Raw genomic sequence first — 15882 nt, 5'->3', positions numbered from 1 at the left:
GCTTATCAGGAAATCTCCTGTGAAACGCTCTGATAAGTCTGGACGCGGAAACATCATCCGACCTCACCCAAGAGTTATCCTTGGGTCCGAAACCTTTCAAGGCCACAAGATACTGCAAACTACCTCTATACAGTCTAGAGTTAAGGATGCGAGAAATTTCATATTCCCCGTCCTCCACCACCGGAGGAACAGAGGCAGAGGCGTCACAATCCGATACAACAGCTTTTTTCAACAGAGAGACATGAAATACCGGATTAATTCTCCAGGAGGTAGGAACCTCCAACCTAACAGCAGATTGGTTGACAACCTGAAGTACCTTAAAGGGCCCTACAAACTTGGGACCCAATTTCTTAGAAGGAATCCTCAACCGCAGATTCCTAGAGGACAACCAAACCATGTCACCAACAGCGAACAAAACCTCCTGTCGTTTCCTATCAAAGTAGTCCTTAGATTTTCTGTTGGCCTCCTGAAGATTACCACGCACATCCGTCCAAACTCTCTCCAAATCACCGGAAAAATTCTCCTCCTCAGGCACGGCAGATCCCAACTTGGAGAACGACCCAAACGACGGATGTCTCCCAGAACAACAAAAAAAAAGGCGAACAACCAGCAGAAGAAGATGTATGATTGTTCAGAGCAAATTCAGCAAGTGGCAGAAACTAAGACCACCCCTCTTGATTGTCTGCCACAAAACAACGCAAGAACTGCTCCACATCCTGGTTTTTCCTTTCTGTCTGGCCATTAGATTCAGGATGATATCCGGACGAGAACGATAAATGAATTCCCAACCTGTCACAAAAGGCACGCCAAAAACGAGCCACGAACTGAGGACCCCTATCAGAAACAATGTCAGTAGGAACGCCATGAAGTCTGACAATTTCCTTGACAAAGGCCTTAGCGAGAGTTTTAGCGCAGGGCAGTTTGACGAAAGGAACCAAGTGACACATCTTGCTAAAACGGTCCACGACCACCCAGATGACAGTAAAACCCTCAGAGGGGGGAAGGTCAGTTATAAAGTCCATAGCCAAATGTGTCCAAGGAGCACTGGGAACCTCCAAAGGACAAAGCAACCCCGCAGCAGGAGTATGAGAGGACTTAGATCTAGCACATATAGTACATTGACGCACCCACTTAATGACTTCCTTCTGCCATCCAGGCCACCAAAAACTGCGACCCACCAGTCTCTTGGTCTCAGAGATTCCGGGATGACCTGCCAACCGAGATTCGTGACACTCAACAAATAAATCTCTCCTAAAGGTCCCAGGCACAAACAACCTCCCATGGGGAGTGTTAGATGGGGCATTCTCCTGTGCTTTAAGAATCTCATCTTCCAAAACGGATTCCAAAGCAGCTATCACAACACCTTCTTGTAAAATGTTCTCCTCTTTCTCAGCACCGATTATGGGAGAAAAACTGCGAGACAAGGCATCCGCCTTAACATTCTTAGTACCAGGGATGTAAGTAACGGAGAAATTAAACCGCGAGAAAAACAGTGCCCACCTAGCCTGATGGGCATTCAGGCGCTTGGCAGCATCAAGATATATCAGATTTTTATGATCCGTAAGAACCTGAACGGGAAATTCCGCACCTTCCAAGAAGTGACGCCAGTGTTCAAATGCGAGTTTAATAGCCAATAATTCCCGATTACCAATATCGTAATTCAGTTCAGTCTCCGAAAATTTTTTTGAAAAAAAGGCACAGGGATGTAATCCATCCCCGTTATCCTGAGACAATACTGCGCCAACCCCCACAGAGGAAGCATCAACCTCAACCAAAAACGGCTTAGTCACATCAGGCTGCATAAGGATGGGAGCAGAGGTGAACCTCTCCTTGAGATACACAAAAGCTTCAATGGCCTCAGAAGACCACTGAACCGCATCAGCACCTTTCCTGGTGAGATCGGTCAGAGGTTTGACAATACTAGAAAAATTTTTTATGAATTTTCTGTAATAATTGGCGAAACCTAAAAACCTCTGTATCGATTTCAAACCAATAGGCCTAGGCCATTCCTGTACAGCTTGAACTTTAACCGGGTCCATCTCAAAACATTCGCTGGAGATAATGTAACCCAAAAAACTAATTCTCTGTACAGCGAACTCACATTTCTCCAGCTTAGCAAAAAGCGAATTGTCCATTAACAACTGTAATACCTCACGTACGCTCCGCCAATGAGACTCCAGATCCGGCGAATAAATCAAAATGTCATCCAAATACACAACCACATTTTTGCCGATCAAAGGTCTCAGGATGTCATTAATAAGATTCTGAAAAAATGCAGGAGCATTAGTAAGACCAAAAGGCATAACCAGATTCTCAAAATGACCCACAGGAGTGTTAAAAGCAGTCTTCCATTCATCACCCTCCTTCATGCGCAACAGATTGTATGCCCCCTTAAGGTCAATTTTAGAGAACCACTTGGCCCCCATTAACTGGTTAAACAGATCAGGAATCAATGGCAGTGGGTAAGGATTGCGTACAGTAATTTTGTTAATCTCACGAAAATCCAGACAAGGACGTAAACCGCCGTCCTTTTTTTTTACAAAAAAAAATCCAACCGCCACAGGAGACTTAGAGGGCCTAATGTGACCGGCGGCCAAACTTGTCTGTATGTATTCCTCCAAAGCTTTCCTCTCAGGAATAGTAAGGTTAAATAAACGACTTTTAGGAAGAGTCGCTCCAGGGACAAATTCAATAGAACAATCATAGTCTCTATGGGGAGGCAAAACCTGCGATTCCTTCTCAGAAAAAACTCTCCAAAAATCCTGAATAGGAACAGGCAATTCTCCCCTATCCAAAGCTACAATACGCCCGTTACAACACTTGTCATAACATTTATGGCTCCAGGATTTAATTTCATTGGTAGACCAATCCAGTACAGGATTGTGAAATTTTAACCAGGGCAATCCCAATATTACTGGAGAAGGCAAGTTATTCAAAACTACCAAATCCAATTTCTCATGGTGAACACCATTAATAGTGAGAGGAAATTCACAGACCTTGAGAGTAATATTCTTCAAAGGGGAACCATCCACAGAAACCACAGCAATGGGGGATGATAAAGGTTCAGGTTTTAAATTGAGTCTTTCCAAGAATCCCCCATCAATTACATTCAGAGTAGACCCACAATCGACAAACACCCGAAATTCCATTAATTTCTCCTGAGCAATCGTGGAAGCAGCTAAAAATACACCCTTGGAATTTAAACAGGCAATACGGGCATGACTGACCATTTTTTTTTCTTTCTTCATACGAAGCTCACAGCCTTTAATCAAATGACCAGATTTTCCGCAATAGAAACACAAGCCTTCAGAAAATCGACGGTCTTTTTCTTGAGAGCGAGGTGCCACCGATCCAATCTCCATCGGTTCACCACTGTTAGTACACACATTCTCATAACCAGAAACTGACATAGCAGAGGATTTGCTCTCATTAACCCTTGCACGCAGTCTCCTATCCACCCGTATAGCTAATTGCATAGCCTGTTGCAAATCTTCAGGTGTAGGATAAGCAATTAGCAGGTCTTTAACCCTTTCACTGAGCCCAGCAAGAAATAGACTTTTCAGAGCAGAATCGTTCCACCCTATTTGAGTAGACCAACGACGGAAATGAGTACAATATTTTTCCACATTACCTGATCCCTGTTTCAAACGTCTCAACTCAGTCTCAGCTGATGCAACACGGTCAGGATCATCATATAATAGTCCCAAAGCAGAAAAAAAACTATCCACTGATCTGAAGCATGTATCACTAGGTTGCAAAGAAAAGGCCCACTCCTGAGGCTCTTTGCGCAAAAGTGACATTATGAACCCTATGCGCTGGGATTCATCCCCAGAGGACTTGGGTCTCAAACGAAAATACAATAAGCAAGCATTTTTAAATGAAAAAAATTCTCGATGTTCACCAAAAAATAAATCCGGCAAACATACCTTAGGCTCCAAGAAATGTGCTCCAGGACAGTTACTCACGTGCTGACGGAGCTCGGCCACCTCCAGAGAGAGTCCCTGCAGGCGATGAGCCAAATCCTGAACCGACACCATGATGGAACAGAAAAATCTTTCCTTAGAGAATTTGCAGGCTGGACTTACTGTTATGTTCTGCTACCAGAGCTAAGGAAAGAGAGGAGATCTGTCCCTACGATAGAACTCAGCTGAATCCCTACGATGTAACAGGGAACCTGATCCTGCGATCAGACCTGCTAAAGTCCTAAGCTAGTCTGTACGGAGACCTATAGATGTGGGGAAGGAATCCCTACAAGTACTAAGGACTGGGAGGAATATGGGACACCTCCTAACAGAAATAGTAGCAGACAGACGAACAAACAAAATATATAGAACATAGAGGTCCGTAGACCAAGCAAACTAACAGAGTAAGATACAGAGCACAGGCTAGCTAGAAAGTAGTTATACAATGAAGTCCAGCAAAGCCAGAAGGGCGGAGCAGGCTTAAATAGGCCAACAAGGTCAAGTGACCAGCAAAGGAAAAAAAAACCTAAGAGCAAGGTTCTAACATGAAGCCTCAGTCACTACAGATCTATTTTTCACCCAGCACCGCCTCCTCCTGTTTGACTGACAGTCTCTATACTGGTGACTTTGGGTAAAGAAATCGTCAGTTAAGCAGGAGGAGGCGGCGCTGGGCGGGGAATAGAGCTGTAGTGACAGAGGCTTCAGATCTACCATAGCTGTTCAGTCTAATTTGCATATCAATTCAAACACTAATTTCTCAGTAAAGGAGGAACAGTATTTATGGACTTGTCTTGGAAAGAGCTGCATGGACATATAAATAAAGTGAGGTGTAAAATCCTGCTGACAGATTCCCCTGTAAATGTGATATGCATACTCCCGGACACATTCCGACTAGACTGTATCCAGCCTCCCTAAATACTCTTGCATTGAATGAGGCTGTGGCCATCTAGTCGGAATGGGGCTGAGAGTATGCATATCGCATACGTGCGGTCACTTGACAGCCATTCTTAGTGCCGGCAGCGGAGAAATCTTACAGCGTAGAGTGACTGCAGACTTGTTTTTTAAGACTGAACAACCCCTTTAAGTAATTGTATTTTATGTGTAATGCATGGATTTGCTAGGTTCTCCAGTGCAAGGGACTCTCTTTGTAAATATTTTTCTCTGGCTTACTGATGAAGGTAATAAATAAAGGACCCTTTTAAGAATGATTAAGCCAAAGCATAAAAAATAGTGAAAAACAGGGAAAATATTTGAAACTGCTGCTGATGAAGACTGTGGTTTAGTGCCAAAATATCTATCCTTATGAATTCATACATAAACTTTTTCTTTTGATGTATTGTCCTTTGATACTATTTTAATTTTTGGGGTCAGTAGCACAATTTTTTTACAAAATTTTATGCTGTGGATTATCTTTATTACAATGGTTTCCATGACCCACCGTAAATAAATAAACAGCAGCAGCTGAATATATGTGCCTACATGAATGAACATGCGAGCGTGCCTAATACTACCCCTAACAAGGTGAAAACATTACCGCTTATCTAAGCCTATACCTACTCCAAACCAGCTAAAGATCTATACACTATGAAGCGCCATGTTCTTTTCAGTTTTTATCTAGTGCTTTAACAGTGAGTGTCAGCTATATGAGTACTCAGGTTCCTGCATAAAAGCCTGATATGCTAGCCTCAAATGCATTTTTGAAAACCCATTCCATTAGTTTACCTCTTAACTTCGCTCTTCTCTTAGAAGGGACAAAAACTGGAATTCATGCAGGAAAAGGATGCTTGAAATGATGGACACAAATGGCACCTGATGAGTTTCATCATCTTTAATATGGTTCTTCAGGTTCTGTGGTTGTGTCCATCATTACGCTATAAAAAGTAAAATACCAGAGTACACTGCAGTGTTTTTTTTTCCAGTAATATTGACAAAGTCTGAAAACTAAGCTCGAGCTTCTGATATAGAATTGAACATAGCCTAGCGTACATCATAAATACAGTAGGTATTCACCATAAAAGGTGTAAGGAGAAAATGTACATAAATAATCAGATGGAAATACACGAGGCTGTCATTGTAGGGAAACGCTCTGTCATGATTCCACATCGCTTGATGAAAAGGACCCGTAATTCGCCAAGTCATATCATTTTGTCAAGCAAATTGAACTAGCACAGAAGATTAATGTCTCATGTGCAGTGTCGATGCCACAATGGTGCCACTATAATAATATTCCGTGCCTGTAGAAGAAGCTCACAACTTTTACAAACCATTCAAATGAAAATGTGATTCACACATTACTGCACGATAATAAAAAAAAAGGATTTTTCTTCTGCTTACAATATTTTTAGCTTTTACTGGGCATTTGTGACTTACAACTGCATTCATATTACTGATAAAACCAATGTCCTTGGCAAACGAGACCCAACATTAAAGTCAGCCATAAAGGGTATACTTAAGTATAAGAAATATACTGCTTTCTATCTTTGCTACTCATACTGCTTGGGGCAGACTAGAGCAGGAGAGTATGTGAACCCCAGGGTGGTCCCATTGTAGATTTTAAGAGCCAAAATGGCTGAATATAACATGAACAAATTGGGAAATTGCTCAGTGACTAGGGCTACCGGAGCCCCATGGCCACGCAAATTCTTCAACATATTATGCAAGAGCAGTTGCCACAACCAGGCTACAGCAGGCTGGACTCACTCTTAGGGAGCATTCAGACGTCCATACAAATCGGTCTGAGATTGTGCTGCAATGTACGTACTGGCCGCGGGTCTCTCGACCAGAGCGTGACAGCTTCATAGAAATATATGAAGCTGTCACACTTGAGACAGGAGACCCGCAGCCAGTCCGTGCACTACAGTCCGATCTCCGACCGATTTGTACGGACTTCTGAATGCGCTCTTAGCATGGGGGGGGGGGTGTGAGCATGTCGTGTTAGCAGCAGCAAAGGTGATCACCAAACCTGCAAAGTTCTGATTATGAACACTACTTTCTCCTCCTCCCCGTCTCCCCCATCTCTGAACATCATGTCAGTTGCAGCAACAGTAGGGCCAAGAAGGAACTGGGAAAGGATTTTTTTAGTCACAGCAGAGCACTATCCTGACAATGAGTTCAGTTACGCCCACATCTTGCGATGTCTTAAACAACAGGAGAAGAAGGAGGATTGTGACTGCCAAGCAGAGTTATTCTCTAAAAAAAGGCGTGGTGGTGAGTGGATTGGCAGCAGCATAAAATTATTAATAAATATATATATATACATATAACCATATATATATATTATTTGTATTGGCTGCTGCAAAATTACAGCTTTGTCTCGGGGATAAAGGAACTGGTAAAAGGTGGTAGTAAGATAGTAATACTATTCCTCCCAGCTTTTCTAGTCTGACCAGACTGAAACAAAGCACACATTTAATATTAATTCATTCAGAGTGAATATACATGATTAACTATTGAGGGAATTACTGTTACCAACTAGCAAGGCTAGGTTAACACTCCATCACAGGTTCTGTAATTTCCACCTGAATCAAAGTTCAACACCCTTCTGTTACTATACATATGTTATAGTCTTGGTTATGTTACTGTATCTATGTAGTACTCTTGATTCTGTCACTGTATCAATGTATTAAATGTTGTTCTGTTACTGTATCTATGTAGTAAGTTAAGTTCTGTTACTGTATCTGTTAATGAGTAAGTAAATGTCAAAAATTCAGTTAGAAATATTGCATCTGTTTGATTAATCAAGTTTCCTCTATAGTGAATTTGTTATACTGGACTACTACTAGATTTCTATTTGGGATGTTAAAAGGGTCTAAGAAGAAGAGTCTGCAGTCATAGTATTTCCCGTATGAGTGGGCAGTCACATGACAGTGTCATGACAAACCGATTAAATGCTACGATAAGGATCAAGCCATGTGGCGGAGTTAGATGTTGTTGCAACAGAGTAACAAAATGAGACTCAAACAGGTATTTTTGTCAAGGTAAAATATATATATTATAGAAAATCAATTAGTTTATTTTAATAGATTACCTAATCAGTGTGAATTAATATAGGGATGATGGAATAATCGGGAATTGGATGTTTTGTCCCCATCAGTTCACCCCCAGCAGTTCGCCCTCAGCAGGTCGTCCCCAGCAATTCGCCCCCGGGTACATTTCGCCCCTGCACATTTCGTCCCCAGCATTTGGCCCCCAGGATGTTTTGCCCCCGCACATTTCACCCCCGCACATATTGCCCCCAGTTCGCCCCGGTCCGGGGGCGAAATGTACGGGGGCAAATCTTCTTGGGGGCGAAATGATAGGGGCGAAATGATAGGGGCCGAAATGTACCTGGGGGCGAACTGCTGGGGGTGAAACTTCTTATAACCGGAATAATCTATGTGTATGTATGTATGCAAATGCGTATATGCACATGGATTATGTTAATAGTTAATGAATATATAACTAACAGTTTCTGTTCTTTTGTTACAGCATGAACAACTAAATGATTTCCTGGGAATGACGTATGCATGTGCATGGCTGATAACAGAGAAATTCATGTTGAGTTGACAAAGATGGCGCTGAGAGACGACTTCACTCCTCCCATCAGAATTCCTAAGGCGTTACTGAGGCCAAGAGATACATGGATGAGCAAATTGCAGTGTGCCAAGTTATCAGGAAGAGCAATTAATTTTACTAATCCCACCTAGAAGTAGAATACTATATAACCCCATGTCTATGTAATAAAGTATGCCATTTTGCGTGGTTCAGTCTCTGAGTGAAGTTTTTCAACCAGATTAGCAAATTTGGTTAATTAGCTTCTTTGCATGCACTCGGACATCTTTAATTTGGAGGAGAGCAATTACCTGGTGTATCTTCAATTGGTGAAACCTCCACATTCTGGTTCCCACTCAGGTTCCTGTCAGACTAATGTATGACAGCTTTACTTATACAAAGTTAGATCAAAATGCTTGAATGGAAACTTGCTAAGTAATGCCAAGTCGCATATATAAATGTAATACATTTCTATGAGCTCATTCCTTATCATTGTAGACACACTACTGCTTATGACATATACAGTTCTGACGGTATCAGCTTGTAGTCGGCCATTTCTTGTAATTGGAAGGGCGTAGGTTTAACACAATCAGGGTGCGGTAACACCACTAAATTTCATTGGGCATTAAGAAATTCAAACACAAAATGGAGTCTTGATCAAAAGTCTGTAAAATGGATGCTGAGCAGAAGTAGGACTGAGGCCTCCTTCATCAACAGCATGCACAAGATTTGAATAGTTGCAGTCACACACTGAAAAGTTTCACCTGGCATATCTCAATCAAAGAGAATTGAGAGGAACCCAGGTGTCTACTCAGCACATGGCCTCAAGTTTGCAAATCCATTTTGCTGTTTTAGAGAAATCCATAGTTGAAATTAATTTTCTCCATGCTAAAAATAATAATTGACATTACTGTGAAATAAGTATACATGTATACAAGCTATAAAACACTATGTAGAAAGATTTTAAATGAGAACATTAGCCCAGAGATGACTAATGAACATTATAAAGAGCTTATTAGAAGTTCAGGTCAACATAAAAATATATATTTAGATATCATACAGTTGGACCGAACCCTTAACATGCATTAAATGGCACTAAATGTTGATCCCATTTGAAGGACCTCTCTCCTAACAAATTGTTCTTGGCGAGGCACCAGACTTATTTAATAGCTTATTCCAGGCTGAGTGGCCCTTTCCATTAATGTGAGGACCATCATGCCAAGTGCTAGAGGAGTCAACATGATGAAAGGAGAAATGGGATATGCATTATTTGTTTCCTAGTGCATATTAGAGTCATCATTTATTATGTAACACTTTTGAAATAAGGTTATAATCTGTTACAAAACTAGATTAAACCTAAATGATACATTTGTTGGAAAATATAAAATAGAAAATAATATTCAGGCTCCATTTAGTAATTGATGCTCCATCAGAAGCCATATAAGGCTAAAGAACTGTTGTACGTGGCACAATATAAAATGAACAGTAATCAATTTAATTGTGAAATCTCTTTAGATTGCGAAAATAAAAACTTTCAGCAACTGAACACAGGTTTTCATAGAAATAGCAATTAGGCGGTGATCAAACTACATTTTCCAGAAAGGTGCGCAGTTAATCATTAAGCCGCTAATCTACCATAGAAAGAAATCACCAATATCTCTGAAACATACAGTATATGTGTAGTTACATTAAAATGTGTCTTTTATTAAAGTACATATAAAAATAACAAATTTTATTAAATAAACGAAGCATTAAAAATGAGCCGTAGGATGCAGATGTGTATCTAGGTTTTCTGGCACCCGTGGAAAGAATTCAGTTTGGCGCCTCCCCTCCACCCCCAGCACAAAGGCGATTTGCACACTGAGGCTGGGTGCCCACGTAGCGTTTTTCAAGCGTTTATGCTGCGGAATTTCCGCAGCATAAACGCTTGTGAAACGCTAGGTAATCCGCACCCCATGGTCCCCAAGGGGATTCCGCATGTTCTATGCACATGCTGCGCATTTTTCCGCGGCATTTATGCTACGTACAAAAATCCGCAGCATGTCATTTAATTTTGCGGAAGCGCAGCGGAACTCCCGCCATTGACTTGCATTGAGACGCATAGAAACCGCGACTGTACATTTTTACAAGTGGCTTCTATGCGTCTCTATGTGCGGATGGTACCCAGTTCTGGAGGAGAGAAGACTCTCATCCAGACCTGGGTACCATTGTACCTGTAAAAAAAGAATAAAATAACAAATAAAGTTTATACTCACCTGTCCGGCGGCTTCTCTCTGAATGCCGGCATCGCTTGAGGACCTGCGGTGACGTCACAGTCATGTGACCGCAGGCCCTTCACCGCTCTGTCTCGCGATATGCCGGCAGCCGGGAACCAGACAGGAACGAGCGCTGCTGCACACACCGGGGCCTCGGGGGTGAGTATAGCTTTATTTGTTTTCATTTTTACGGTTCACACTGTATAAATCCATGCTGTTTGCATGGATTTATACAGTGTGACCTAGTTGTCAAGCACTTTCCAAGTGATGCTATCGCCTGGAAAGCGCTTGTCAATCTGCATGCGGAAACGCATGTGGATCCGCATGTATTCTGCAGGAAAAACGCATGCACAATCTGCATGCGTTTTTTTTCTGCCAGGGAGATGCAGAAATGCTGCAGAAATTTTCTGCTTCATTTCTGCATCGTGGGCACATAGCCTTAGGCTGCGTGCTCACGTTGCGGATTACAAGCATTTTTGATGCGGAATTTCCGCATCGGAAACGCTTGTAAAACGCTTGGTAATCCGCACCCCATGGTCCCCAATGGGATTCCGCAAGTTCTATGCACATGCTGCGGATTTTCAAAAATCCGCAGCATGTCAATTAATTTTGCGTTTCCGCAAGCGGAATTGCCTTTGTCCAATGCATAAAAAACGCAAGGCAATTCCACATGTGGAAAACACGCGATAAACGCGTGCGGAATTCCGCATGCTTTTTTCTGGGAGAGGACATGCGGAAATGAAGCAGAAATTTTCTGCTTCATTTCTGCAACGTGGGCACATAGCCTAAGTCATGTGTCGACGATCTGCTCTCTCTAATTTTCTCAATGATCAGTAAAAACTGAGAGAAGCAGGAAGAGAAGCTCATTGCCACGTGACCATGTGTATGAAAATCACATATGAGTGAAGTGGCCATGTGATGACTGCTGGAACCTGCAGGCAGAGCTGAGTCCTGACAGTGAGGATATTACACGCTGTTAGAATTGTCATGCAGCAGTACTTCATTTTAAAATTAAAGGGCTCGTCCAGGTTTGAGATGAAAGTCTGTAGTCACTCTAGGTGACTGAAGGCGTCTGAATTTTCACAGTGTATGCACTGCACACTTTTAGGATTCTTCATTACAAGTGTTAAGATTGGACGGTCATGTGTGAGCATAAGATACAATTTCTATACTTCTGGCCACATTCCGAATAGACATGTCCTGCCTTGCTCAATTCATTTTAATTCAGTGAGGGCTCGCATGTCTAGTTGGCATGTGACCGCATGTATGTAAATCGCCGGCACGAGAGAATCCTGACAGCGTGTAGTGAGCACTGTGAGAATTCGGAAGCCTGCAGTCACATAGAATGACTGCAGACTCATCACAAACTTGGACAAACCCTTTAAAGCTCCTAACATAAATAAAAATATGAGAATTAGTATCACAAATAACATTTACATCCCGGTACCTGATAGATGACATTGTCTCTGGACTCGTTCTCTTTCTTTTCTTCATCTTGTCCAGATGCCATGATGACTTTTCTCATCTATACCTCGTCTCTGCAGACTTCCATCTTCTCCGATCTTCTGCAGCACATCCCCACACGATGTCCTTAAAGATAGCAGTCTCAGTATAATGCTCCTGAATAAAAATATCTGCCCTACGCTGAGCCCCTAAATAAGTAATTGCCCCTCACTATATTTCTTGTAAAAAATATGAACCCCACACTGTCCCTCTTATGGTACATGCTCTCCACACTGCCCCCTGCTTTCTATACTGGGCCCCCTATTCACACTGTCCTCTCATACTGTGTCCCCTATATAGGGCCAGTCTCTATACTGTGACCCCCTCATCACACTCCCCTTCCTTGGCTTATTATCCCTTCCTGGCTGTGCCCTTACACTGTCCCCCCATGCTACCCCACTCTACTCAGTCTTTATTTTGTACCCACTCACACTTTTCTGCTCCAATACTGTTTCCTTGCACTATTCCCCCTACCTCCTCATACTGTCTCCTCTCACGTACCCCCTGCTAATGATACTGCCTCTTTACACATATTTACGCCCTCACTCTACACACTTCCTCCTCAAACATCCCCCCGACTCTGCATACAGTGTCTGCAGCCATCCAATCACCCTTGCTCCCCATACGGTTCCCGCATACATTTTCCCCCTCACTACTCATACTGTGTCCGTACCCATCTCCCCACTCACCATGCTGTGTCTGCACCCATCCCCCACTCGCTCCAATAACGCGTTCGCACCCATCCTCCCCATTCTGTGTCTGCACCAATCCCCCCACTCACCATACTTTTTCTACACCAATCCCCCCTCATACACTCCCCCACTCACCATACTGTGTCTTCACCTGTCCCTCCCTTACTCCCCAAACTTTATCCCTCAATTTTTTCCTGTTAGACTAAATCTTACACTAAATCTCCTCCTTCCCAGTGGTCACAGCTTCTATTGTACTTGCATCTGTGTATCCTCTGGCACTTCACTCCTGGGCACAGTCCCGTGTAACCCCCCGGCACACCGCTCCTGAGCACAATCCTGTGTACCCCCCCGGCACACCACTCCTGGGCACAGTCCTGTGTACCCCCCAGCAGGGCCGGCGTCAGCACCCGGCGCACCCGGGCAAGTGCCGGGTCCTGAGCAGGCAGAGGGGCCCACTGGCGGTCGCGCACCCCGCTGGGCTATGGGCAGAGGAGAGCGGTGTCAGCGCCCGCCCTTCTCCGCCGCTTGCTCAGGGCCCCGGCAGCCGGATACTTACCTCTCCCCGTGCCTCTGCAGATCCGCTGTCTTCCTGGTCTGCGCTCCCTGTGACGTCTCAGGTCAGAGGGCGCGGTGACGTCTTTACACCGCGCCCTCTCCTGAGCCGTCACAGGGAGCGCTGAGCGGGAAGACGCCGACAACGCTGGAGTCCAGACCCGAGCAGCGAGCAGCAGGTGAGGAGGAGGGAGGTGAGTATTTGATTTTTTTTTTTTTTAATGTATGGAGGCATGGGGCATTATAAAGAGGGGGGTGGCATCCTGCATGGGGCATTATAAAGAGGGGGGGTGGCATCCTGCATGGGGCATTATAAAGAGAGGGGGGGTGGCATCCTGCATGGGGCATTATAAAGAAAGGGGGGGTGGCATCCTGCATGGGGCATTATAAAGAGAGGGGGGGTGGCATCCTGCATGGGGCATTATAAAGAGAGGGGGGTGGCATCCTGCATGGGGCATTATAAAGAGAGGGGGGGTGGCATCCTGCATGGGGCATTATAAAGAGAGGGGGGTGGCATCCTGCATGGGGCATTATAAAGAGAGGGGCGTGACATCCTGCATGGGGCATTATAAAGAGAGGGGGTGACATCCTGCATGGGGCATTATAAGGTGGGGAAAAGCCTGCATGGGGCATTATAAAGGGGGGGGCAGCCTGCATAGTGCATTATGTGGGGGTAACAGCCTGCATGGAGCATTATAAAGAGAAGGGGTGACATCCTGCATGGGGCATTATAAAGAGGGGGGGTGACATCCTGCATGGGGCATTATAAAGAGGGGGGGTGACATCCTGCATGGGGCATTATAAAGAGAGGGGGTGACATCCTGCATGGGGCATTATAAGGTGGGGAACAGCCTGCATGGGGCATTATAAAGGGGGGGGCAGCCTGCATAGTGCATTATGTGGGGGGAACAGCCTGCATGGAGCATTATAAGGGGGGGCAGCCTGTATGGGGCATTATGTGGGGGGTAACAGCCTGCATGAAGCATTAAAAGGGGGGGACAGCCTGTATGGGGCATTATGTGGGGGGTAACAGCCTGCATGGAGCATTAAAAGGGGGGGACAGCCTGTATGGGGCATTATGTGGGGGGTAACAGCCTGCATGCAGCATTATATGGGGGCCAGTATCCTGTATGGAGCGTTATAAGGGGACCGGTATCCTATATGGAGCGTTATCTGGGGGCCAGTATCCTGTATGGAGTTTTATAAGGGGACCAGTATCCTGTATGGAGCGTTATATGGGGGCCAGTATCCTGTATGGAGCTTTATAAGGGGACCAGTATCCTGTATGGAGCGTTATATGGGGGCCAGTATTCCGTATGGAGCCTTATATGGAGGCCAGTATTCCGTATGGAGCCTTATATGGGGGCCAGTATTCCGTATGCAGCCTTATATGGGGGGCAGTATTCCGCATGGGGCCTTATATGGGGGCCAGTATTCCGTATGCAGCTTTATATGGGGGCCAGTATTCCGTATGGAGCCTTATATGGGGGCCAGTATTCTGTATGGAGCCTTATATGGGGGCCAGTATTCCGTATGGAGCCTTATATGGGGGCCAGTATTCCGTATGGAGCCTTATATGGGGGTCAGTATTCCGTATGGAGCCTTATATGGGGGCCTGTATTCCATATGGGGCCTTATATGGGGGCCAGTATTCCTTATGGGGCCTTATATGGGGGCCAGTATTCCGTATGGGGCCTTATATGGGGGCCAGTATTCCGTATGAAGCGTTATATGGGGGCCAGTATTCCGTATGGAGCCTTATATGGGGGCCAGTATTCTGTGTGGAGCGAGTCACCGGTTTCTGAGCTATTGTGGAATTTACAATAGATATCACTCATGTAATGTAAGAAGTGAAATCTTTGCATTGTACTATATATATATATATATATATATATATATATATATATATATTTCTCTGCCGTATCTCTGCATCATGAATCGTGGTATGTGTTAAAGGGGCCCACTGAGACTCTTTCGCCCGGGGCACAGAAAAACCTGGAGGCGGCCCTGCCCCCCAGCACACCACGCCTGGGCACGGTCCTGTGTACCCCCCGGGGCACACCACTCCTGGGCACAGTACTGTGTACCCGCCTGAGCACAGTCCTGTGTACCCCCTGGCACACCACTCCTGGGCACAGTACCTTTGAACCCTTCACCTGGGCAAAGTCCTGTGTACCCCCACGGCACACCACTCCTGGGCACAGTCCTGTGTACCCCCTCGACACACCACTCCTGGGCACAGTCCTGTGTACCCCTTCCCTCCCCCTGCACACCACTTCTGGGCACAGTCCTGTGTACCCCTCCACTCCTGGGCACAGTCCTGTGTACCCCCCTGGCACACAACTCCTGGGCACAGTCCCGTGTACCACCTAGCACGTCACATTCCCC

The 15882-nt window shown here is 44.7% G+C and overlaps 1 protein-coding gene and 1 long non-coding RNA gene across 2 annotated transcripts in view; one reads left to right on the top strand and one right to left on the bottom strand.

Annotated features, from left to right (window-relative positions):
- Positions 1–8702, top strand: part of LOC141160831 (uncharacterized) — a 43155-nt gene extending 34453 nt beyond the window's left edge. Inside the window, exon 2 of the long non-coding RNA XR_012250535.1 lies at positions 8430–8702. This is a non-coding gene — a long non-coding RNA (uncharacterized lncRNA). The remainder of the gene's footprint in view (positions 1–8429) is intronic.
- Positions 1–15882, bottom strand: part of SPAG16 (sperm associated antigen 16) — a 1363505-nt gene that overhangs the window by 264883 nt on the left and 1082740 nt on the right. The gene's annotated exons all lie outside the window — the stretch shown is intronic.

Source organism: Phyllobates terribilis, unplaced genomic scaffold (assembly GCF_046119375.1).
Source record: "Phyllobates terribilis strain yellow unplaced genomic scaffold, ASM4611937v1 Scaffold_9__5_contigs__length_417890890, whole genome shotgun sequence".
NCBI lineage: Eukaryota > Metazoa > Chordata > Amphibia > Anura > Dendrobatidae > Phyllobates > Phyllobates terribilis.
This window is presented reverse-complemented; position numbering and strand designations above follow the sequence as displayed.